Consider the following 24,110-nt stretch of genomic DNA (forward strand, 5'->3'; position numbering starts at 1 on the left):
CATATGCGATATTGTTATTTTATTCAGGTTATAGTTATTAGCTTTTTTTTTTAAATTAACCATTAGTTGACTAAAAACACATTAAATAAAAAGAAAATTATATGAGTTAAAAATTTTAATCAATTATGCATGAAGGTCAAATATTGTTTTTGGACTAAATTTAAGCCGCCTTCAAAATACAGAAATTAATATTACAGGGCTCAACAATAAGTTTTTACAATAATACAATGTAAAAACATGTATATACAGTACTTAAGTGTATTATACCATATTATTAATTTAACTTTAAGTACTGTGGTTAAGGTGCCTTAATATAAAGTTGGTCTTGTTTTTTAAAATATATAAATTAAAGTAAAGCAGTCTGTCCTGTTTACATTATTTTGCGAATTGTTTTCTACTTTAATGAAAATATATATTACAAACTCGATTAATGTAACCATTTAGAAGAAAATGCCATGTTTTACTGTAGTTTTTAGAGCTAGGGTGCAGCTATTTTGGAATAACGCTGTGTCTGACGTCACGGGGTTGGTTCCGTTCCCTCAACTGAAGTGATATTGTGGAAATAATGGACTGAACATGAAGACTGAAAAGCCTAACTTAACACAATGCGTGAAGTTCATTTGTGGACATGCATGGAAGAGCTGGTACAAATACAAGGAACAGACTTGTGTCTAAAATCTAAACTTTTTTTATATGTTTACTATTTTTCTTTTTTTTAAATACTGTTCATTTGATGTGCTTTGGTCTACTCTCTCACACTGGTACAGCGCTGCCTGGCACGGTGATTTACATTCAGACTAATGCAACGATTACAATAATCTTTCAACATTGAATATGAAGCACGAAAAAAACTGTGAAGTGAAAAACGGCACCGATCTTAGTTTGGTTTGAACATGAACAGAAGTGAGGGGCTATATAGTAAAAAGTGAAAGTTCCCGCCTCCATTACGTCAGGTACCAGATCTTGTTAAAGACATTGAGGGCAGTCAGGCATCGTAATACAGAGAGTGGACCAAAGCACATCAATCGATCAGTAATAAAAGAAAAATGTAAAAATGTATAAATGTATTTTTATGTTTCAGACGTACAGTTCAAGTCAGAATTATTAGCACCCTTGTTTATTTTTTTCCCCTAATTTCCAAATTTTAACACATTTCTAAACATAATAGTTTTAATAACTCATTTGTAATAACTGATTTATTTTATCTTTGCCATGATGACAGTAAATAATATTTACTAGATATTTTTCATAACACTAGTATTCAGCTTAAAGTGATATTTAAAGGCTTAACCAGGTTAATTAGGTTAACTAGGCAGGTTAGGGTAATTAGGCAAGTTATTGTATAACGATGGTTTGTTCTGTAGACTATCAAAAAATATAACTTAAAAGGGCTAATAATTTTGACCTTAAAATGGCTTTAAAAAATTTAAAACAGTTTTTATTCTAGCTGAAATAAAACAAGTAAGACTTTCTCCAGAAGAAAAAATATTATTAGACATACTGGGAAAATTTCCTTTCTCTGCTAAACATCATTTGGGAAAAATGTAAAAAAAAAAAAAAAAAATTCAAAGTGGGGCTAATAATTCTGACTTTAACTGTAAATGTAATGCTTGTATTTGCACTAGCTCTGTGATGCACATCCAAAACTTCACGCATTGTGTTAAATTAGGCTTTCCAGTCTCCGTGTTCAGTCCATTACTTCCACTGTATCTGTTCAGCTGAGGGAACAGAACCAACCTTGTGACGTCAGACAGGGATATTCCAAAATAGCTGCACCCTAGCTCTAAAAATTTAAACTATTGTAAAACATGCTCTTTTCTTCAATAATGGTTACATTAATCAAGTTTGTTTATTATATTTTCACTAAACTGGAAATCAATTTACAAATGAATGTAAACTTGACTGAGTGCTTCACTTCCACTTTAAAGGGACAGTTCACCCAAAAAATTTTATTCTGTCATCATTTACTCAACCTTCACTTGTTCCAATCCTGTTTAAGTTTCTTTCATCTGTTGAACTGAAAACAGAAAACCTATAACCACAATCCATACTTTTGTTATACTGGTTATAATTTATTTTTAACGGTTAAAAATGTTCAGCTTTAATCAAAATATAATGTTTTGCGCTCAACCAAAGAAAGAAAATCCAACAGGTTTGGAACATATTAGAGGTGGGTAAATGATGACAAAATTTTAATTTACTTTAAACCATGTTTATTTGTGAGGTAGTATTAACTAACTCACTACTCTGTAAAAAAACTATAATTTTGTGGACACTTTATAAATACTATTTTAATTAAACAACTATTAATTTTAAATGTATTACCCAAGCATTATGTTGCTTTATCTAATAATAAATATAATTTAATTAAATTCAAGTTCAACGCGGCTTCGTTTTAAACTAACATACTGTAGTCATTTTGTTTAAGCCAGGTTTCACTAAGACATTAAGATTAGGATTATTAGTGCATTAAGATTGTTGTCTGTTCATTTACAATACGTGCTTTAGGTGCAAGTGGCCTGACGTTTAGAAGACCGAACTTAAAAAAAAAAAAAAAAAAAAAAAAAAAAAAAAAGTATTTTCACTTATTTGCCATTTTTTCCTGGTTTGATTTTTAATAGATTTTTTTCTAGAACACATAGTAAATTTAATTCTTGATCTAATAATACGAGGAACAGACAGTTTCTATGGAGTTAGCCAGATATGCATTACTGTGATTAAAGTGGTACGAGCAAAAGTCTACATGGCTAAAATGTGGATTTTCACTTACTAGTCAAAGCATCCTGAAGATGTTTTCTAACAGGAATTCAGCTCCAGTACTGCTGTGGTGCAGCCCATCAGCATGGGCAAGCCTAGGACGATCCTAGAAAAGAATCCAATTGTTGATAAAGAGCAGATTTTGTTCTTCACACCATGTTAATAGCCATTAATTCAGAGCAAAAAAGTCTGCTAAACCTTTCATGTCCACAGCAGTAAGTAGAAAGCTGTCCAGAAATGATGATCTACATTGCAAGTGAAGTGCATCGGACCGTTTCAATCTGGCCCACTGCTACCTGGATTTGATACACCAAACTTTAAATTTCTAGTCTATATCTGTCACAATTATTTACACCTAATATGGATACATCAGAAACAAGCAAATGAGAAAATAAGTGAGTGATTTTAAACACTTAAAAGTTTAATGTCATTAGTTCAGTGATACCCAGCTGGATAATGATTATCAAATAATATTGTTTGTTAAATGAAGTATTTTTACATTTATTTCCAATTCAGTTAGTTACTTAAAAAAAATACTTACATTTGAGGTGACTCAAACGGCTGTTTGAGAGAATACTGAACAATTTCAGGGTTTATGTGGATGTTCTGAGAAGGAAAAACGCAGGCGTTATGTACATTATTTGTGTGAATGAATAAAAAATGTATTGACGTACATAACTTAGACACAATTTGTCACACAGGTAACTGTTTAAGAAACGCAAATAATAACAAAAGCGTAATATTACTCACAAACAATATAAGGAAAGAATATTAGATAGCATCGCGGCTAGAAAATAATATAAGCAACCCTGCTCAAGACACTTGCTACACACTGTATATGTAAGGGAAGACAATAAATAAATAAATATATTTGTGGAAAAAAGCCGTCTAATAAGTACGAATGTATCACGTTATCTGTTTAATTTGAAATTAACGGTCGCTTGCAATGGCTTTCATGGAAGCTTCGTGTTCAATGACAATAACATATGTCGACATAAATCAATATTTTATATCAAATTATTTATATTTGTGTGAGGTACACGTGTAATTTGAGTGATTATGTATATCTAGCCGATTGTTATTATCGCAAAATAATAATGTTTACCCAATCTTATACAACAGCAATCACTTCGCGAGACGTTCCTAAAACAGGTTACACGACATAATGATGCGTGTAAGTGTAGATATTTGTGTGCAAATCGTATCTAATTTGTATATTTATTTTGCAAACTTACTCACCTTCCGTGTGTTAGAGATGACAGCAGTCACGAAATGGAGGAAAGGAGCCGTTACAAATCGATATTTGAAAACGCTCCTGCGACCTGCACCTGCGCGTGCACGATGATGCGCGTCCGCGTCATGTTTATATTATTTTGTTAGTTCCGGTTAATATATTTATATATTTTTTGGCAACACAATTAATTCCATATCATTAATCCAAGAAACAGATGAAAAAAAAAACATTTATTTCAGAAAAATAAAAATGTACAAAATACTGCATTCATTAGCAAGTTGTCTTTGTTGGTTTATCAAAACAAAGTGGAGGAATACTTTTTATTAATAAACCAGAGCCCATAGCCTATATACTTAAGTTTAGTAATATCTTAAATATTTTTCATGAGTGGATTTTTGAAGAACTGTGTTATATAGTTCTATTTTTATAAAAATAACAACAACAACAACAACAACAACAACAATAATAATAATAATAATAATAATAATAATAATAATAATAGCTTAATATTTATTATTATTATTGTTAATATTATTATTGCAGCAGTTGTTGTTATTATTATTGTTTTAAATGACAGAAACATTTACAGAAAATTTAATTAGTCCCCTATAATAATTATCATTTTCATAATTGTACAAGCCTGTGCATGTTTTTGTCTTTTTTTCCCTCTGTTGTGGCTCATTTGTATTTTATTCTCCAAAATTACTTTTACATTTTCAAATTTTTTCACAATTTCCCAGTCAGCCTCCTAACTGCAATCAAGTTAACATTTCTAATCATTGATATTTTGTGTTCACAGTGAGTGCCACACAAAAAAAGAAAAACAAACACCACATTTCATATCATTCTAAAAGCACAAATAACTAAGTAAATATTAAGTAAATGAACATCCATCTCATTTTCTGGTCTCCACAATTGTCTATTTAATTATGACACAAAAAAAATTTCTTGGTTCCTTTAAGTGCTAGCTTTTAGATGAGAGATCCACCAGGAACCATTATATAAGTTCATAGATCTTTCAGTAACTCTTTTTTGAAAATTGAGTTCCTCCAATAACTTTCAAAGTGCTTTGAGGTCTTAGTGTAAGGAAACAGTGACTCCAGAACCTCAGTATTGACAAAAAAGTGCTTGTAGGATCCCAGTTACTGCAAAAGGGTCCTGCAAGCACTGCAAAGACTGTCAGTGGTTCCTCAAGGAACCCCATTTTGAGAGAAAGAGCTTTGAGGCACTTAAAATACATTTTAAAGTTCCTCGAGTACTCAACAGAGTACTTGAAGCACCTTTACTTTTTACAGTGTAGCATATTTTTTACTAATAATATATGATGTAATAAATCTGTATTTGAAAAATAAGTTTTGTTCTCATATTTATACATTCTAAATATTTAGGAAATGTTTTTGGTGCATCAAAAAGTGTGGTTTTGATACTATCTGACAATCCAGCAAAAACAGTGCTAAAAATGTCACTAAAATGCAACCTGTTTAAACCTCATAATTAAATATAAAGTGAGGTGAATAACTGCAAAAAGGTCAATTTTTTTTAGAAAAAGGAACCACCCCGTTCACCAGGTTGGCTACGGGCCTAGTCTGTGTGATATATTTTTGATTCATATTTAGTTTTCTCATGCATGAGAATGCAGTTGTATTGGGAGTTTTCGTGTAGCACATTGCAGGTTTGCTTCTTGACGGTTGCAGCCCCAGGTCAGTAGTCTTTTCACTTTTTCAAATTATGTGCCCATAAGTGTTTTTAGGCAGGAAATGTAACATGAGCTGCCTTTTGTTTTGTTTTGTTTAGTTCACAAATGTTTCTTGAGTGCAGCTGGCCATGAAGAGTCACACCCATAGGCAAGCATTTCCATTGTGGGAGGAAAGCTCTCCCTTCATCCCTCATTCATATAAACCTCTTTTATTAATCCCTCAGGTGTGCTAAGTCATTTTCTCCTTCGCTGAGTTGACCAGAAAACTTTGTGGAGAGGTCCATGCGCGCACCAGTGCACTATTTCATGCTATCCTGTAGGGGGTGACAAAGGAAGAAAGAAAATTATGCTGTATAATGATTATTTATACTGATATTTATAATCGGTGCTGAGTAATTAATAATGGTTCTAATTATTGTCATATATTAAATAATAATAAATTATACTATTTTATTATTTATACAATTCTTCATATTTTTGTGTAACTTTTTATGCATATTATATTATACTATATATTGATTATATAATATATATTATATTATATTATATTATATTATATTATATTATATTATATACACAAAAACTTTTGTATTTGACCAGCTAGTAGTATATATATTATACATTTTACATTACACTCTATTTTAATTAATTTATTTATTTATTTTAATTTGAAATTATTTGTATGTATTTATGAATTTATCCACTCATTAAAATAATTATAAATTATACATGAATACTAACAGAAAGCCGGAGTAAAACAAGCACATTGTTTTTATCTGTTATGACTTGCACTCAGATAATGCAAATCCAGATGAAAGCACTGACTCATAAACAGTAGAAAGTCACTGTCTGTCAGCACATAAAGGTGTTTGTGTAACCTCAAATATCTCCAGGACACGTGTACTGATAAATGTCACTTCTGGGTAGCTTTACATAGACGCAGTCACCACTCCTCATCCACTGGAAATGGTGTGCTTTTCTTTTATTTGACATTTATCTTATTGCTATCATGATCACATTAGAAACAGAAAGCTGAATATCTCTTTTATGAAAAATCCAAAAGACAGTGAAAGTGATCTTGTGCACACTATTTAGATAACGTCTTGTAGATGCTCATTGATGGATAGAGTTTTTGTCTTGTGCGACACGATTATCGTGCTCTGAGGAATGAATCATCTCTTGTGGTTGAACAAAAAAAAAAAATATTGTTTTTCTTATCATGAGGCATGCATATCTCATGGATGAATGATATTGAATAAAGAATGGGTGCAGCTATAACTGATCTGAGATGTCAAATATGTGAGTGAAATACTCATAGTCTTTTCTTGTGCTTCTGTATAATTAACTATTCATTACAATGTATGCAAATTGTTTCTAATTTTGTTCTTGCTCCAATTTGATCATTAAATTTAGACTGTGTTTGAAACTAAGAATGGAACACATTCATTGATTATATATAACATTAAATATTTGATTATTTTAGACACACTATACTTTCAGTTATCCATTCATTGCAGACCAGTTGGCCTCACCAGCTTGATTTTTAGTCAGAGGATTGCAGGTGACTGGTACACTTTAAAAGTCCTGTGAAATGCTTTAAAATATGCATTTTTTTATTTGATGATTGACTTTATCTATATCTGTCATGATCATCAGCGATCTAACCCTGATAGCTTGCTGGAGAACATTCACTATCATCCGGATTACAATCCTGTCACCAAAGGAACTACAAATCCTGTCATGCACCACACACTCACACCTGTTCTGGTTCTTCTTTGTTTGCACACACACACAGCTGGGAACTGCTCAAAGACTGATTACATGAACCATATATACAGCACACAAACACACAGGCTGCGTCCGAAACCACATACTTCTATACTATATAGTACGCTAAAATCAGTATACGGGCCAATTAGTATATCCGAATTCACAGAATTTGAAAATCAGTATGCGAGAAGTACCCGAATAACTTACGAATTCCGGCGAGATTCTGAAGTGCGCATCCCATGCACACTGCACTATCCCATGATGCCCCGCGAGAGGATTCATGAATGAGAGTGAAGTGACGTAACTTACAAGGGTAGGTCACGTGATCATGATAAAATATACTGGCGGTGAGTATACGTCCGAATTCCAATCATACTGCTCACAATCATACTGTATAGAATGTACCTTTTTAACGGCCGAGCAGCATGTTTAAATTCAAATGAAGTACCTACTGAGTAGGCAATTTCAGACACAGCCACAGACTTTGCTGAGTCTTGTTGTCTTGCAACACTATGAAGCATTCTCATGTATCGTCTAGCCTAGCTGTGTTTTGAACCCTTACTTTGTTTTCTTGTTTTGATACCTTGCTGACTATACTGACCATTCGCCTGTTTGTGACCACGATTCTGGATTATCTGTATGTATCTGTTTACCCCTGTTTTGACCATTGCCTGTCTGACTAATCTTGTAAATAAAGTACTACATAAGGATCCCTGTTGTCCACCACCGTTGTTTACCCTATCTATCTATAATCCTGTTTCTCAACCATGTTCCTAGAGGATCACCAACACTGCATGGTTTGGATATCTCCTTTGGCTGTCACACCCATTACAGGTCTTACAGTCTTTACTAATGAGCTGATGATCTGAATAAGGTGAGTTTGGTTAAGGAGACAGAAAATGTGCAGAGCTGGTGGTTCTCCATAAATGTGGTTAAGAATCACTGTATAATACATTACATTATATTTATTAAAAAATATGGCAACCTGACCAGGTTCAAATGTTCAAATTACACATTTTGGCATCAATAATGTTTCTAGAAATAATTTCCCTGCTTCCCCTTCTCAGGAAGGATTGATTTTTTTTATTTATTTTGCTTTTTCAAAAGTTAACAATAGAGAAAACTTCCTAAAATAAAACATAAACACACAATATGTAAAAATAACTACATAAAATTAAAATGATTATTAAATGCCTGATCAACTAGCTTAACTGTGCTAAGCATAGCGTTAAAAACAAAAAAACATCGTTTTTTTCCCATTACTGGGTTGCAGCTGAAAGGGCGTTTGCTGCCTAAAACATATGCAGGAAAAGTTGGCGGTTCGTTCAGCTGTGGTGACCTCTGAAATTGAGATTAATGAACGAAAATAAATGATTGAAAGTGACAAGTAAATAAAATGGGAGGAGATACAGTATAGTCCCAGTACCGGGTTGTGGCTGGAAGGGCATCCGCTGCATAAAACATAGGCTGAAATAGTTGGCGGTTCATTCCCATGTGGCGACCCCTCATAAATAAGGGTCTAAGTTTAAGGAAAATGAATTAGATACAGTATAAACCAATAGGAAAACTTTTATTTTCTTAATTTATTTATTTCATTCATTCATTTTCCTTCGGCTTAGTCCCTTTATTCATCAGGAGTTGCCACAGCGAAATGAACTGCCAATTTATACAGCATATGTTTTACACAGTGAATGCCCTTCCAGCTGCGCATGGAAGGGGTAAACCGAAGCACTCGGAGGACACCCACTCGAATGGGGGGTAGAACATGCAAATTCCACACAGAAATGCCAACTGAACCAGCCGGGACTTAAACCGCCGACCTTCTTGCTGTGAGGCGACAGTGCCAACCACTAAGCCACGTGTCGCCTTTATTTACTTTAACATCATTGATTTATTTAAGCAGAGAATTCATCTCATTTAAGTTGCTGCATGTAAAAGATGCTTTTCCTCAACCGCAGCCCTTTGAGAAGCCTCTATGATTCACGGTGGAGAAACTGAGTTAAGCCCCCATGTGATGGGTCTTTCTTCCAGACCCCAAGGACAAAGACTTAAATCTGCTCCAGTTCCTTTAGGCCCACTCGCTCTCCTGCGCAGATTAGCCTACAAGGCTAGCGCGAGCAGTCGTGTCTGTGGGATTAGATGTTGCTCTTCAAAACTTGGCCATACTCCACACTTAAAGGCCAGGACAAAGGATTGTAGAGCCCACTTCAATGAACACGAGGGCGATCGGCGAGCACTCCAAGAGAGCGGAGGATGTACAAAACAATATCCATGACACACACTCATCCTGAAGGGCCAGAGACATGTTCAACACTCGCTAACAAGTGTCCTCTTGTGACATCCCTGTTGATCTCCAGCACTTCCAGATAGCGATATAGACAGAGGTGGATTTAACATACACAGCCCACACTTGTTATACTAGAACAACTTGACTTCTGTTCAATAAAGCGCCTTGATGATTCCAAGCGGAGCGGTAGATGTGTCACGGATGATCCAGGATTTCTGCCAAGTGTTCATTTAATCCCATTTATTTGGAGGAATGCTTGAGAGGAACCAGTCTTTGCTGTGACACATTATCATTCATTGAATGTACATTCAGTGTTTTGTAGGCTTTTAAGTGTGTGTGAACATTAATCATGGCAATGACCATACTGGGAAAGACAGTATTCATTTTAAGGCCCATTCACAACAAGGCCATTAACCATATTGCTAACTATAAAGATTAAAGGGTATCAGAAGCTGCTCACGTGTTTAATTATTCACCAATCCCTATATAATGCATGCCTATATCAGCAAAGAGTGAAGAAAAATTAATGAGTTTGGATGCTGATATAGAATGCACCACTCAAAACATAACTTATTGGATGAACTTAATTTAATTGAGGGCAGGATTTCCATCCAATAAATTTGTTTAGCACCAACTAAAAAAAACTATTTACACAATTAAATGCAATTGAGTGGGTTCAACATGATTTTATCAAATAAAAGTTTAAAAACATTTTTATTTTTATTTGACTTAAATTCAAAGGTCTGATAATGTCATGTATGTCTATTTTGTCATACATTCTGAAGTCTCTTAGTTTTATTTGAAGTTATCCTAAATGAACTAAGACAAGAGCCATTTTAGCATGTTTCATGAGTTACATATACAGTTGACTAAAAAAACTAATTTTAGGACAGTTATTGCTCACTGAGCAAAGCAAAAAAGCTGCAATTTTAGAGCTCTTTATGACAGATAATTTTATCATGAACAATATGTCCACCCATTATGATTCTCATTATTATTCTGGGTCAGTTGCAGAAGTTTGGTACTGACTGGAAAGCTTACCAAGAAAGTATTGGACCTAACCATGCAACAAGAACCTATAGTGCAAGGAGTTGTGTAACATGCTCCAATATATAGGCTTGGTCTGCAGGACCAGGCAATTATAGCAATGCAGTCTGTGAAGTTTAGCGGATCAATTGATCATCAACAACTCATATTCCTGGCTGTCCTAGAAGGAGTTATGGTTGATGTGCCTAGATACTGTAGATGGAGAAGTTTTGATGAAGCACTGAGTTCCGTTCAGTTTTGGCAGAGTTGAAGTTGATGATCCTTTGTGTAGCAAGAAATGTCTGTCAGACATGTGGAGATGCAAGCAGCTAGAGTCAGATCATCAGGTTGGAAAAAGAGGTAGAGTTGAGTGGCATCAGCATAGCTGATAGTGATAAAAAATGTATGTCTCTGGAATGACAGATATGAGTGATGATGTGCAGAGTAGATGGAGAAGTGAAGAGGTCCAAGCAATGGGCCTTGAAGTAAGTACTGACAGAAACATACACGAGCGTAGAAACACATGTTACAGAATTTAAGGATTTTAAAATGAAATTTCAAGTCAGTTTTCTGTGAGTGTAAAGTATAGTGAATAAATGAAGGGTATAGAGTTGTTGGAAAAAAGACTGCTGCTTGATATAGTACACTATTTAGTGCACAGGAAACAATAGTTTTGAAATCATTCAAAATGTAACCGAATAGGAGAATCCACATCACAACTATTATGATACAGTGGATTTATCTAACAGTTGATTACTGATAAAAATACTGGACGAGGTGTAAGAGAGGCCAGCAGGGGGCACTCAGCCTGTGGTCTGTGTGAGTCCTAATGCCCCAGTATATTGATGGGGACGCTATGCTGTCAGTGAGCACTGTTTTTCGGATGAGACGTTAAACCAAGGTCCTCACTCCCTGTGGTCATTAAAAATCCAATGGCACTTCTCGTAAAGAGTAGGGGTGCAGCGCAGATGTCCTGGCCAAATTTCCTCCGTCAGCTCTTAACCATCATAGCCTCCCAATCATCCAATAGTTGGTGTGTGGTGAACGCACAGGCACTGTTGTCCTGTGGCTGCCGTCGCATCATCCAAGTGAATGCTGCACACTGGTTGTGGTGTGGAGAGACCCCCCTCATGATTGTGAAGCGCTTTGGGTGTATGGCCATACACGATAAATGCGCTATATAAAATACACTTTACTTTATTGACAGCCAATCTAAATCCATCTTTGTTTTAAGAGCTTGAGCATTTAAAATGACAGATTTATGCAGCATATGTTATCACATGCTGGTGTGGATGCTAATGTAGTTTTATAGTTTATCTTTATAGTTGTAAAACTTAGTCATAATGGGTCTTTGTTCGGACATCAAATTCCTCCGAATAGAGCATGTATATGTGAACGTCCAGTGAAAACTGCAAGAAAAACAACACAATTTTATTAATAAACTAGCAGATGCATAATTAACCAAATTAGATGCATTTCTCCCAGTGGAAAGAAAGATCAACAAGATTAAACAAATCTCAAACCCTCTGATGGGTCAGTGAGTTTCATAAAGTGCTGGCAAAGCAAATAGGAAAGCGAGAATGCAAATGTGCATTGTAGCAGTGACTCAGAGTGCCAGTTTGCTGCCCAGAGGGAGTGGCTCGCTGGCATCACCAGCCATCACAATGATTGGATTCACTCACTACAAATGTGCTAATCTTGCCATTCCTCATTTGTGTCCATAGCGCTGGAAAGAGAAAGAGAGAGTCAGACAGAAACATCAGCCCACATAGTCCGTCTGGAGCACTTGAGTCACACTAAAACAGAGTGGCAGAATATGACAGCATACCCACCACAATTTGGTCTTGGGCTCTGTCCGCAGACCCTGCAGGAGATTTGTTAGATTGAAAGGACCGCCAGTGAGCTGGAACAGGCCTTCACTGATAAAAAAATATGGTACAATACAGACCAGTTCAGCAAAACAGTCCAACAATCCAATAAAAATGCTTGAGTGTGTGTGCGTGTGTGTGTGTGTGTGTGTGTGTGTGTGTGTGTGTGTGTGTGTGTGTGTGGATAAAGTGTGGAATATATTTGAATTCACTGAAATAACACATTATAATAAAAACTGTTAGTTTAGATTGTAATAGTATTTGACATTATTATTGTACAATATTTTCCCAGTACTGGGTTGCGGCTAGAAGGGCATCCGCTGCGTAAAACATATGCTGGAATAGTTGGTGGTTCATTCCGCTGTGGCAACCTCTAAAATAGAGACTAAGCGGAAGGAAAATTAATGAATGAATTGTCAGTTGATTTGAATGTTATCACTTGATTGAATGGGCATTATCCGTGGTTATCAGCTGATAGATATGAGCCAGTAGGGGCCTTCTGCACCTACTGGTAGGCTCAGAAGGTTGGTATCATCCATCCACATGCTATAATCAGGTATAGATCAGATAAGGCTACGGCCGGAAGTTAACGAGAATTATTTATATTATGTATTAAATTTCCCATTAATTATATTTTATTAAGGTTTACCCCAACCCTAAACCCAACCGTCACAGTAATGTAAAAACAGATCTGGATCTGGAGTCTTCTCTATTAGTATAGCTGATTACCATGTGGATGGATGATAACAGCCTTCTGAGCCTACTAGTAGGTGCAGAAAGCCCCTACTGGCCCATATCTATTATTACTAATGACAATGCCCATTAAATCGAGTGATAACATTCAAAGCGGGTGGAACTGTACAATATGTTGGCGCCTTTTTTTGCAGTAGAAAATGAAAGATTTTTACCTGAAACTGGTTCTTGGTAATTCATAAAATGCAAGTCAACGTTAGCAGAACTTGTAAAGGGATAGTTTAACCAAAAATGAAATTTACCTAATTTTGTTGAACAAAAAAGAAGATATTGTGAAAAATGCTTATTGCTGGGACCAGTTTGTCTGTTCAATTGCTTAATTTTGTGGCAAGTAGCCAAGTAATAAGCAGGATAAAGGAGCTAAACGGACCTGTTGATAAGACTACTGGGTTTTATTGTGCCTTTCATAAACAATGAGATCAAGTTAATTCTTGGTGAGTACAGAAATGATTGTTTTTGTTGTGTTTTCATACTAAAACAAGATTTCCTCTGTGCTTGACGTTACATCAGGCAGTTTATACAGTACATTTGTAGGGCTGTTATGCAAAAGACCCTGCATACAATGATTAGGAATGTTCCTCTGAGAAAAAAAAAATGTTGTGTAGGCTATTGTATGTGTGTTTGGAAAAAGTAAGCAGATAACCCACTGAAAAAATGACTTTTGTTGCTTGGTTAAACTACTTATTTAAAAAATGAGCTGAAAAAACACATTTCTTAAGGTTTTTTGGGAGGACACCTTAAATGTTTTATGTTTAATTCATTTAAGCTTGTAAAATGATGAAGTTAACTTAATCGATTTGTGTTAGGACAACATTAATTATTTGTGTGGAACTGTGTATGAAAATTGTACACATAAGCAAATGGTAATTTTTTTTAAAAGGGCTTTTTTTAAAAGGGCTAATTTTTTTTCTAAAGGGCTAATATTTCACCCCTTTTACAAGATGTAAGATAATCTTTTGGTGTCTCCAGAATGTGTCTGTAAAGTTTCAGCTCAAAATACCCATCAGATTATTTATTATACCCTTCAGAATCTGCTTTTAGTGTCTGAATTTTTTGTAGCTGTTTTTGTAGCCTGTGGTCTTAAATCTAAATGAGCTGCTTCTCCCAGCCCACAGTTCCCACATGCATGTCTGCTTCTCATCATGTGTAACGTCAGATAAACAGCAGTCAGTGATAGAGACACAGATGAAGCTGAAATACAGCTCATTAGTCAAAAATACAAAGTAAGCTCTCTCTCTCTCTCTATATATATATAAATAGTTGTGGAGAAGTTTATTCAAGCCTTTCTGAAATGATGAGTCTCACACAAATGCCATTTGCAGTACACACACATATTAGCGTTTACTGACACCATGCAGCCGTGGTGATTATGGCAGTTAAAATTTACATAGCAATTTTACTTTCTTTATTACAAATGCTCTGTTTTAACAAGGTTTTTTACCTATAAAACTGATCAAAATCACAGAGAGTTGTAATAAATATTTTAATCCCAGTTTATTTGCAAAAAAAAAAATGTTCTGTGGACATGTGTGTAGATATTATTATGGTAAAAAGTGCACTCCTACGTTGCGGTGGGCCTCAAAAATCACTGGGATTTGGGTCCTATTTTAACGTTGGTACATTTAAAAAAAGAGACTTGTTGTGTTTCTATCACTCCATTGGACACACTATACATACACACAGTCCTGTCCAAACAGTTTACAAAAGTTGATTTTCATCATAGGTGCCCTTTAAATGTTTTATTTTTTGTTTGCTCTACTTCAAACTGAAGCATTTAGACTCACATACATTACATTTTTACTTCAATAAAACACGGTTGACTTTAGTAAGGGTTAAAGTATAAAGGTTTTTAAAATGAGATTGTATTGTGTGATACAGTTAAGTTGTCTGGTATTGACTTATGTCTTGGATTTTTTGATCCTCACAAATCCCACCGGTCAGCCCTTGTTCATTCACATACTGTACTCAGCTGTCATCTATCTATAAAGACACACATTTCTAAGAGTCGATTATTGTTTGGCCCGTCTCTCACCCTTTGTTTATGCTGCCTGCTCTTTGTTATGAAATCTTTCAGCTGTGCAGTCCTGCATGCCTCTCTTAGTAATATCACAGCTCTCAATGCACACGTTTTTATTTTGTCAGACAGGAGCCCACAACAGAGCCCTGTGCCAGCTTGGAGATTTCTCCTCGCACATTATGAGAAAGTGGCATGTCAAGTAGAATGAAATGAGAAGAGCCACTGGCACAACAATTGGAAGTAATATTAGATCCTTCTGATGTAGTAAGATAGATAGATAGATAGTGTGTGTGTGTGTGTGTGTGTGTGTGTGTGTGTGTGTGTGTGTGTGTGTGCGTGTGCGTGTGAGTGTGTGTGTGTGTGTGTGTGTGTGTGTGTGTGTGTGTGTGTGTGTGTGTGTGTGTGGCACTGAGGTCTGGGATTTCCATGAGATAATAAATGTGCTGGAGCAGTGCACGTGACACAATTTGGCAGCTGGCTCACTGACTTCAAGGCCACACTAGAGCAGGAGGCCAATTCATTGTTTTCAGGCCTGGAGTGCTGCACAGACTTGCACAAGAGTTCCCCATGTGCACCCCACCAGGTGTAAGATTCATTCACATTTCCATCTGCACGTATAGACATACATGTAAAGGAGCAGATTTGAGTTGAACATTGCATAGGGGGAATAGAGAGTAGGATCCTTGATTTTTAGTCAAGATTTTAATTGTTTTAATTTATTATGTTAGAAAATGATATTTTTTAGTAATTGAACTTTCAATGTTTTCCTTTGTAAAAACAAAAAAAGGTCCCACTTTATATTGAGTATGTACTGTACTTACACTAAAATTAACATTTATTACAATGCACTTTTTGTGTAATTACCCAATTTCGTGACTGCTGAATCCAAGGAAAAATCAACAAAAAGTCACAATTCTTTGCAATCCTGCAAAATGTTTAATTTAGACGCAAAATAATCTAAAAAAAAAAAGCATTTAATGCCAAATCATATAATCAAACTAGATTTATATCAGCTTGCAATTAATTGTTTTACTTAGACGTTGCATATGCAGCGCACGTGATGTATTTGAGTGTCTCTCGAAATATGACATCTCACCCTTGCCCTCACAATCATTAAAGTGCATGGAGGGGGTGGGGGGGTTGTTTTGCAGCCTGTGCAGTAAGCAGACACAGATGAAGCGTGAGTGATTTAAATGTGAAGTCAATGCAAAGATGGGATTAGACATCCTGTGGCATGAATTGGTTTTGTGCTTTTGACACACTTTAGACTGCAAAAGAAAGTTGGAGCAAACATCTAACAAGTGGAGCAATGGAACAGACAGAAAAGCAAGGAGCTTACAATGATGCAGATTGGTTCAAGGATGACGGCCTCTGGACATGACCGAATTGAAGGACATTATTTGTGCTTTATATTTATTGCTCGTATTAGGATTTGCTTAAAAACGATAAATGATAGTTGAACTCTTACCCTGCAGTTATCGAGAAAAGACGCTTCCCTGCCATTGACGAGTTTTATGGCAATCCGTGTTTTAGGTGTATTACGGTAGCGGAAGCCTTAACCCATGTCCTGAGTGAGGTACCTGATGTCAGCTGCTCCGGGGAGTGAAATCTGAGAGAAAGTAAGATTGTGGATAAAAATCAGAATTGTACAACCTTCCTTTGACTTAATCCCAACCATTTCAGATCTGTTTTAGATCTTGTCTTGACTAGAGACCAAAATAAAGAAGCTTTATTTTTATAATTTGTGTCATTGTCATTGTATCAGATTTCACACCTAACATAGTAGGCTACCTTAAATTATAAATAAATAAATAAATAAATAAAATAAATAAATAAATAATATATTTATTTCTGGGAATTACCACAAAAAAATTTTATCACAGAAAAATCCCCAAAAAATCATAAAAAACCAGGGGGTCATTTTTTAGATTGTACTTAAGACTGAGTAAATACCTGTAATTATGTAATTACATCTGTAATTACTTTCTGTAATTACATTTATAATAGATTGTTGACCAATCTTACACCTTTATGTGTACCACCAAACCTGTCCCTATAACCCTACCCGTATCCCACCTCAAGAGCACTGGAAGTGTTTCTTTGATAAATTATGAACACAGTATGTACAATGTATTTATTATTTTTATGTAAATACCTAGTTAAGGCCATATGATATAAAGTTGGACTGCAAAAAATGAATTTAGAAATGTGGTAATAATGTTAAATTAATAATTAAAATGTTTAATTAATAAATTAACTTCGTAAGAAACTGCTTAAGATGCTTTAGGATTTGTTAACAATTCAAGTCATGTATTGCTATGTCTTAAATTTTCAGTGGGCTCCTATTTTGAAAAAAAAAGTGTGCTCAATGTACTGTATTACGAGTGTGTCTAGCGGGTGTGTAATCTGTATATACAGCACTGCGTTTACAGTACCGTGTTGTGATTATCATGCGACCTTACCAGCTAAAATACTCAGAAACAATTAGTTATGTTGATATCTTTTGCCTAATCAATAATCGATCAGCTGCAGTTGTCAGGCCATGCAGGCATTGACACCATATCAGCTGACAAGCCGGAATATGTGTCAATACAGCTCAGTACGTATGCTCAAACTGCTTGCTACCCGATCTCCATCCGATCTATAAGTTTCAAGTACAGTACAATCTGGCTGTCATCTCTTTTGATTACTAAGGCTTCAAGTCCTAGCTGTCAGTCTTCATCAAAAGCTTCCTATGTTTCACTCAGCTTATTGTTCTGGGAGCTTAATGGTGCTGAAGCTTTTGTATATTCCTGCAAATAGTTAATAGACAGAGAATCTCCATTATAAAATGTTACTGCCAAAAGATAGCTTAACTTGCCAAAGTGGTCCCACTTGAACTCTTTTTATGTGTATTCTGAATTCAGACACTCAGGTATTCAGCCCCCCCCCCCCCCAAGTTTAATATATTAGTGACCATATGAAGCTTTGGATGCAGTCTATAACTTCCTTCAGCTGAAGAAAATGCATGTTGCATTAACAGAGCAACACAGAGCTAGTTTGTAGTTAGTCATTTGCAAAAGTCATGTAGATTATGTTGAAGCTGCCTAAATGTGGATTTTGGATGGTCAAAAGATGGTTTCCATTTTTGTGCTAATCCTGGAATGTTTTTCTCCAACACTTTTATTTCTTTTTGGCTTTAGAAAGAATGTCAAACACATTATGAATGGCCTGGGGATGATCAGGAAATGTTCATTTTTGGATGAACTATTCATTTGAATAATGTTTTAATAAAAAATGAAGAGGGACATCAAAGAAAAAGCTTTTATTGCAACATAGCAGTGACATGCAGCATTTTGGACTCAACAGAGTTGGAATGATCCCCAGGCAACCTGAACTTTCTTTGGAATAACATGCACTAATAAAACCAGGAACATGCAGGAAAATAAACATGCCAAGGTTGACTTCATATTGAGTCAATACAACATTTTTATGAACCTAAAACATCCTGCACTCAGTTACAGTTGATTAAGTCACGTAAATGAAATTTCTCTTTTTTAATAACAGTGATCTGTACGTTCATCATGTTTATGATCTGAGATGGTTCTCACTGCCCCTCATCTATTCCCATTCTGCAACTGATCACCATTTGCCCAGGATGTGATCACTACAAATGATGTAGAAACAACAAATAGTGATGACAGATGTCTCTGGGTCTTTCACCTTGGGTTGATGTGGTTAAACTACTGAAATCAGACAGAGAAAGTTTAATTCTGAAGTTAAATCATGCTTTTTAATGGCAAGATACTGTCACTTTTTATAATAATATAATATAATATAATATAATATAATATAATATAATATAATATAATATAATATAATATAATATAACATAACATAACATAACATAATATAATATAACATAATATAATATAATATAATATAATATAATATAATATAATATAATATAATATAATATAATATAATATAATATAATATAATATAATATAATGCTTTCTCAGAGATGGGTTGCGGCTGAAAGGGCATCCGCTGCGTAAAACATGTGCTGGATAAGTTGGCGGTTCATTCCGCTGTGGCGACCCCGGAATAATAAAGGGACTAAGCAGAAAAGAAAATGAATGAATGAATAATATAATGCTGGGAAATGCCATGTGGAGTGATTTTCAGTTATTTTCATTATGCTTAATTTTGAAAATTTAGTAATTCTTAACCATTACTCATTTTTCATAAGGACATTTTATGTCATTTAAGCATTTGGAACTGTTTTGGTGTATAATAAATGCTAAACTTGCTGTTATAATTATAGGTAAGACCACTGAGGGTTACTCATTAACATGCTCGGTTTAATTAGCAATTACTCCACACATTTATGGTTTTCCTTATTATTTAGGACCGCAAGGAAGATATTTTGCTGAATGCAACCATTATTTGTACCATGAGAATAGTATTTTATGGTGCAGACATTTATCTCTGAACGCTTTCTTCATCTTGATCAATTCATTGCACAACTGCTAAGATGTCTCAGCGCTTCCTCTTCATGAAATTGATCAATTCTTTTTCAAACAATGATGCATGACCCGTTTCCAACGGCAATACAAAGCAGCACATGCGTGACATGCAAAACATCCCTAAAGACTGCCAGCCCTTCACAAGCATGCACAACCATATTTTGCATTCAAATACTGGCCTGATTTGGACCATCAAAGGCAATAGTTGTCATTTAGTTTCCCGTCTTCACCTTGCTACAGAAAGTGCACTATACTCAGTTTGCACTCACAATCCTGTCAGTGCAAAGTTCTCATGTGTGTTTGCATTGTGTGCCTTGATAGTCAACATGGATAGAGAGCAACTGTTATTGCCCACATTTTGGCATTGGACCCTATAGTTCATACTTCCTGTTCATGTTCTTTAAATAATTCAATAATTTCTTAATACAACTGCCAGTTTTAAGGCAAAAAATAAAATAAAAAATCATTCCATCAATCAATACTTGAATAACTTCTCCAAACAGATCAAAACAAGCTTTATTCTCAAACCCGACATGTTGCTTGTCACACTTTAAACCATCTATTGGCCACTATTAAAAAAACGAAACACTTTTTTTTGCAGCACAGAGCATTATAACCTGTCACATGTTTCTGCTGAGTGTATTAATGCAGTATCCAATAAGAGGCATTCAATGAAACCCCCAAAATAATAGCTTTGATGCAGTTTTGCATTTACTTTGTTCTATATACACAAAAAAAATCTGCTTAAAGGGGTGTCCACTATGATATCATATTTTAAACTTTAGTTGATGTGTAATGTAGCTGTGTGAACCTAAACAACATCTCTGAATGTAATACGGTCAAAGTTCAATGCAAACGGAGACATTGGCTTTTACAGAGTTAGCTTAGCAAAGCCTACAACGAACAAAGTTTGGGGACTATGAAAGAATACATCCTGGTTCAATAGTATCTGGATGCAGCCTTTATGATGCAAGCTGAGATTGAAAAGCTAAAATGACGAAAGCTAATGAGAGAAAAAGCTAAAATGCCATCCAAATTCCACAGAGCTTCTTCAGTTTCTGTATTTGGGCTTCCAAACAACATGACACAAAGAGGGAAGTGCTTACAGTTAAAATGTAATTATGTTCCAGAGAATTCTAAAAAATATTTAGCTCTAGCATTTGACAAAGGACAGCTTCCAGAATCTCTCCCAGTTCAGTGCTAGATTTGGCTATAAACTCCTCAAAGAAGGAGCAGCTCCAACCATAATAGACGAAGCTGTGAGCCACAACCTTTAAGTATTTTTCCTTGTTAAAATTGATCCATTACATTCACAGTTTCAAGCATTAACGTTATGTTGTAGTGAGGACGTAAACAAGGATGTAAACAATGAGAAATGCTGTTTGGCACCGCTAACAATTTAGCTACAAATTCATATTTTTCAGTCAAACTGCTGTAAACACCCACAATCTTCAGCAGCGCTGCAGTGTCTCTCTATGCAGACTTTTTTTCCTGCACTCTACGTCAAAAGATATGTGACCGTTTCAAATTACTTGAAAACACATCTGTTTAGCTGTGCCTTTACTGAATGAGCACTGTGCTACGTCCGACAGATCACACTATTATGTTTTTCTCTTCTTTTTCATTCTTTCATAAGACATTTTATCTGTTTTTATGCTTATTTATTTTATTATTATTTTTTTTACAATTGTTATTATTTGTTTTTATTTTTCTTATACTTGTTTCTTTTATTCCTGTTTATGTAAAGCACTTTGAATTGCCACTGTGTATGAAATGTGCTATATAAATAAACTTCTCTTGCCTTGCCTTGCCTTACTTACACATGCTTATTCCGAATTTATGTGAAAGCCACTTTTTGATTTTTGATTTGATTTAGATTTAGAGATCAGGCATGAGGTTCAGCTGTGTCCTTTTCATTTTCTGCCTGATTCAAGCTCAAACTAATACGGCTAACAGCCGCTCTGAATGACAGTATTTACACAGCAGAGGCAAAACTCATGCTATCAGAGGCGTGGCGCTTTTCCTGGTGACGTGGAGCTGATTCACGAATCACAGCACATTACATTAGCTGACCAATCAGAACCTCTTGAGGGCGGGTTCCTTTCAGAGGAACTACACTGTAAAACCCAAAAACTTAAGGTAACTGAAACTGTTTAAGGAAACCGATTGCTACAAACCAGAATTAATGCTTCTTGAAATGTTTGCAAATCATATAATTTATTTTATATGGCATACATCCACAATAAAATGGATATTCACATTAAATAACCCACAATCAACAGGATCTTGCGAAATGAGCATTACACACCAGAATGCAGTCAGATCAAATGTGGAATTGCTTAAAACAATGTCCTAATTGTTTTTCTTGGCCAACTGGTTGACACTATCTAGAGAATAACTTCGGAGGAAGAGCGAGTTGGTACATTTTGATCAAAGATTACAACTAACATTTCTTAGGAATAACATGCACCAGTTAATTGTTCACAAGAAGACATGCAAGAAAGTAAAAAGGTCACATTCGACTTTATGTTGAGTCAAATAACTGTTTTTCTGAAGTGATCACACTACTGCTGTTTTGATCCTGCTCATTTAACTTGGCGGCATTCTTGAGAGAAAAGTGCGTCTCTGTTTGGAGAAGATAAATGTGTTTTCATCCAGTTTGTTTGCACAGTAATACTGACACACAGCGTCTGTTGTGCTAGCAGGGAGCCGTCCATTGAAACTTGTCCAAGATCCTGTATTGAAGCTCCATCATAAGCAAGGTGACATTCATTTTTGGTTTACAGAAGGAAAACTACACCCATTTGATTGAGCTCTGGAACGTCAACCGTGTAGAGTTTTGTTTGGTTTTTAACACAATACCAAAAGAATAGTAAGCTTATTTCTAAATAGTAGTAGCTCAGTCTATTCTCCCAGATGTATTGCTGTGGAATGTTTGCTTACTACACTGAAGCTGCGGTCACGTTTACACTAATACGTTCCAGATTTTAAAACAGCATTTTAGAAAGAAAACGATTCCCGTCCACACTGGCGTCTGTGCGCAAGTCTGAGCTCCAGGCAGTCAGCGGGTGCTTTGAGCACACCTCCCTATGTGAGAGCAGTGCATGTCAGACAGGTCATCAAGGATCTTGCGCTGGATTTCATCTCACGTCGTTAAAAGTGATATTTAATTCATCTTGTCTCTATCTAATGGTCTTTTGAATCGCTTACTTGTTCTCAGGTAACGTGTTTTTGCTGAGCGCAAAGATGAGTTAATATATTAATTTATGTAACCAAGTACACTGATTCTGCACATATGAGTGATTGATTGCCTTTATTTCCTATAATGTATAAATGTATTGTACATTATTTTTTTATAATGGCCATTACTGGTTATTAAAACTGATATTCTCCAAAAGAGGCAGGGTAGGTTTCATATTTTTCAATGAAAATGAAAGGAGACAGTTATGTTATAGGCTCTGTTTTGTTATAAATATGCATACAGTGAAGATGACTGTCGTATAAATATGTATCTACACGATGTCTCAACATTTTTAGTGTCTGTTAAGTTAATATCCAAATGAAAATTGACAGTTCCTTATATTATGGGCTTTTTCTCAATTTAAAGTGCACAAAGTTCAGTCTTGCATCCTTTCCTTGTTCCTTGAAGTTCAGACTTCGCATGTTTAATATGTCCCGAGACCACGTAGGGTAAATCTTCAAAGGGAACATGTACTTTATAACGTTATTCACATCACCCTTGCAACACTGAAAAAAATGATGTCTGCAAAACTGTTGCAAACTATTTATTTGTGTTGAATTTAAACAAACAAATGTAATAATGTTCAACTTGTTTGTTTAAATTCAGCCCAAATAAATTGTTTACAACCCCTTAACGTAAATTTTTTTAGTAAATCCAAGGAATCATCTTTGAATAATATAATTATTCTAATCTTTAGAATAAAATGAAAACGTAATATAAGGAACCGCCTATTTTATTTTCATATTGACAACTTAACACACCAAAAATGTTGAGGCATCATGTAGCTACATATCATATGACCGTCATCTTCACTGTATGCATATTTATAACAAAACTAAGCCCACAACATAACGGCCGTTATAAAAGTATAACGTATAATAGGTTTATACAATACAGGAAATAAAGGCAAGCAATCAGTCATTTGTGCAGAATTAGTGTTCGTGGTTACATAA

At 35.2% G+C, this 24,110-nt stretch overlaps 2 long non-coding RNA genes across 3 annotated transcripts in view; both read right to left on the bottom strand.

Moving 5' to 3' along the window:
* Positions 1 to 2,781: 2,781 nt before the first annotated feature.
* LOC130220628 (uncharacterized) lies at positions 2,782 to 3,365 on the bottom strand. The gene is made up of 3 exons (XR_008836209.1): positions 3,299 to 3,365; positions 2,956 to 3,053; positions 2,782 to 2,863 (listed from the first exon to the last, which is right to left on the bottom strand). It is a non-coding gene; the product is annotated as an uncharacterized LOC130220628 (long non-coding RNA).
* Positions 3,366 to 11,546: 8,181 nt separating this feature from the next.
* LOC130221171 (uncharacterized) overlaps positions 11,547 to 24,110 on the bottom strand; it is a 50,958-nt gene continuing 38,394 nt past the window's right edge. Inside the window, exons 3-5 of one of the 2 annotated variants that reach the window (XR_008836268.1) lie at positions 12,603 to 12,689; positions 12,453 to 12,496; positions 11,547 to 12,179 (exon numbers count right to left, since the gene is read on the bottom strand). This is a non-coding gene — a long non-coding RNA (uncharacterized LOC130221171). The other variant, XR_008836267.1, reaches the window with a different exon arrangement.

Source organism: Danio aesculapii, chromosome 3 (assembly GCF_903798145.1).
Source record: "Danio aesculapii chromosome 3, fDanAes4.1, whole genome shotgun sequence".
Classification (NCBI taxonomy): domain Eukaryota; kingdom Metazoa; phylum Chordata; class Actinopteri; order Cypriniformes; family Danionidae; genus Danio; species Danio aesculapii.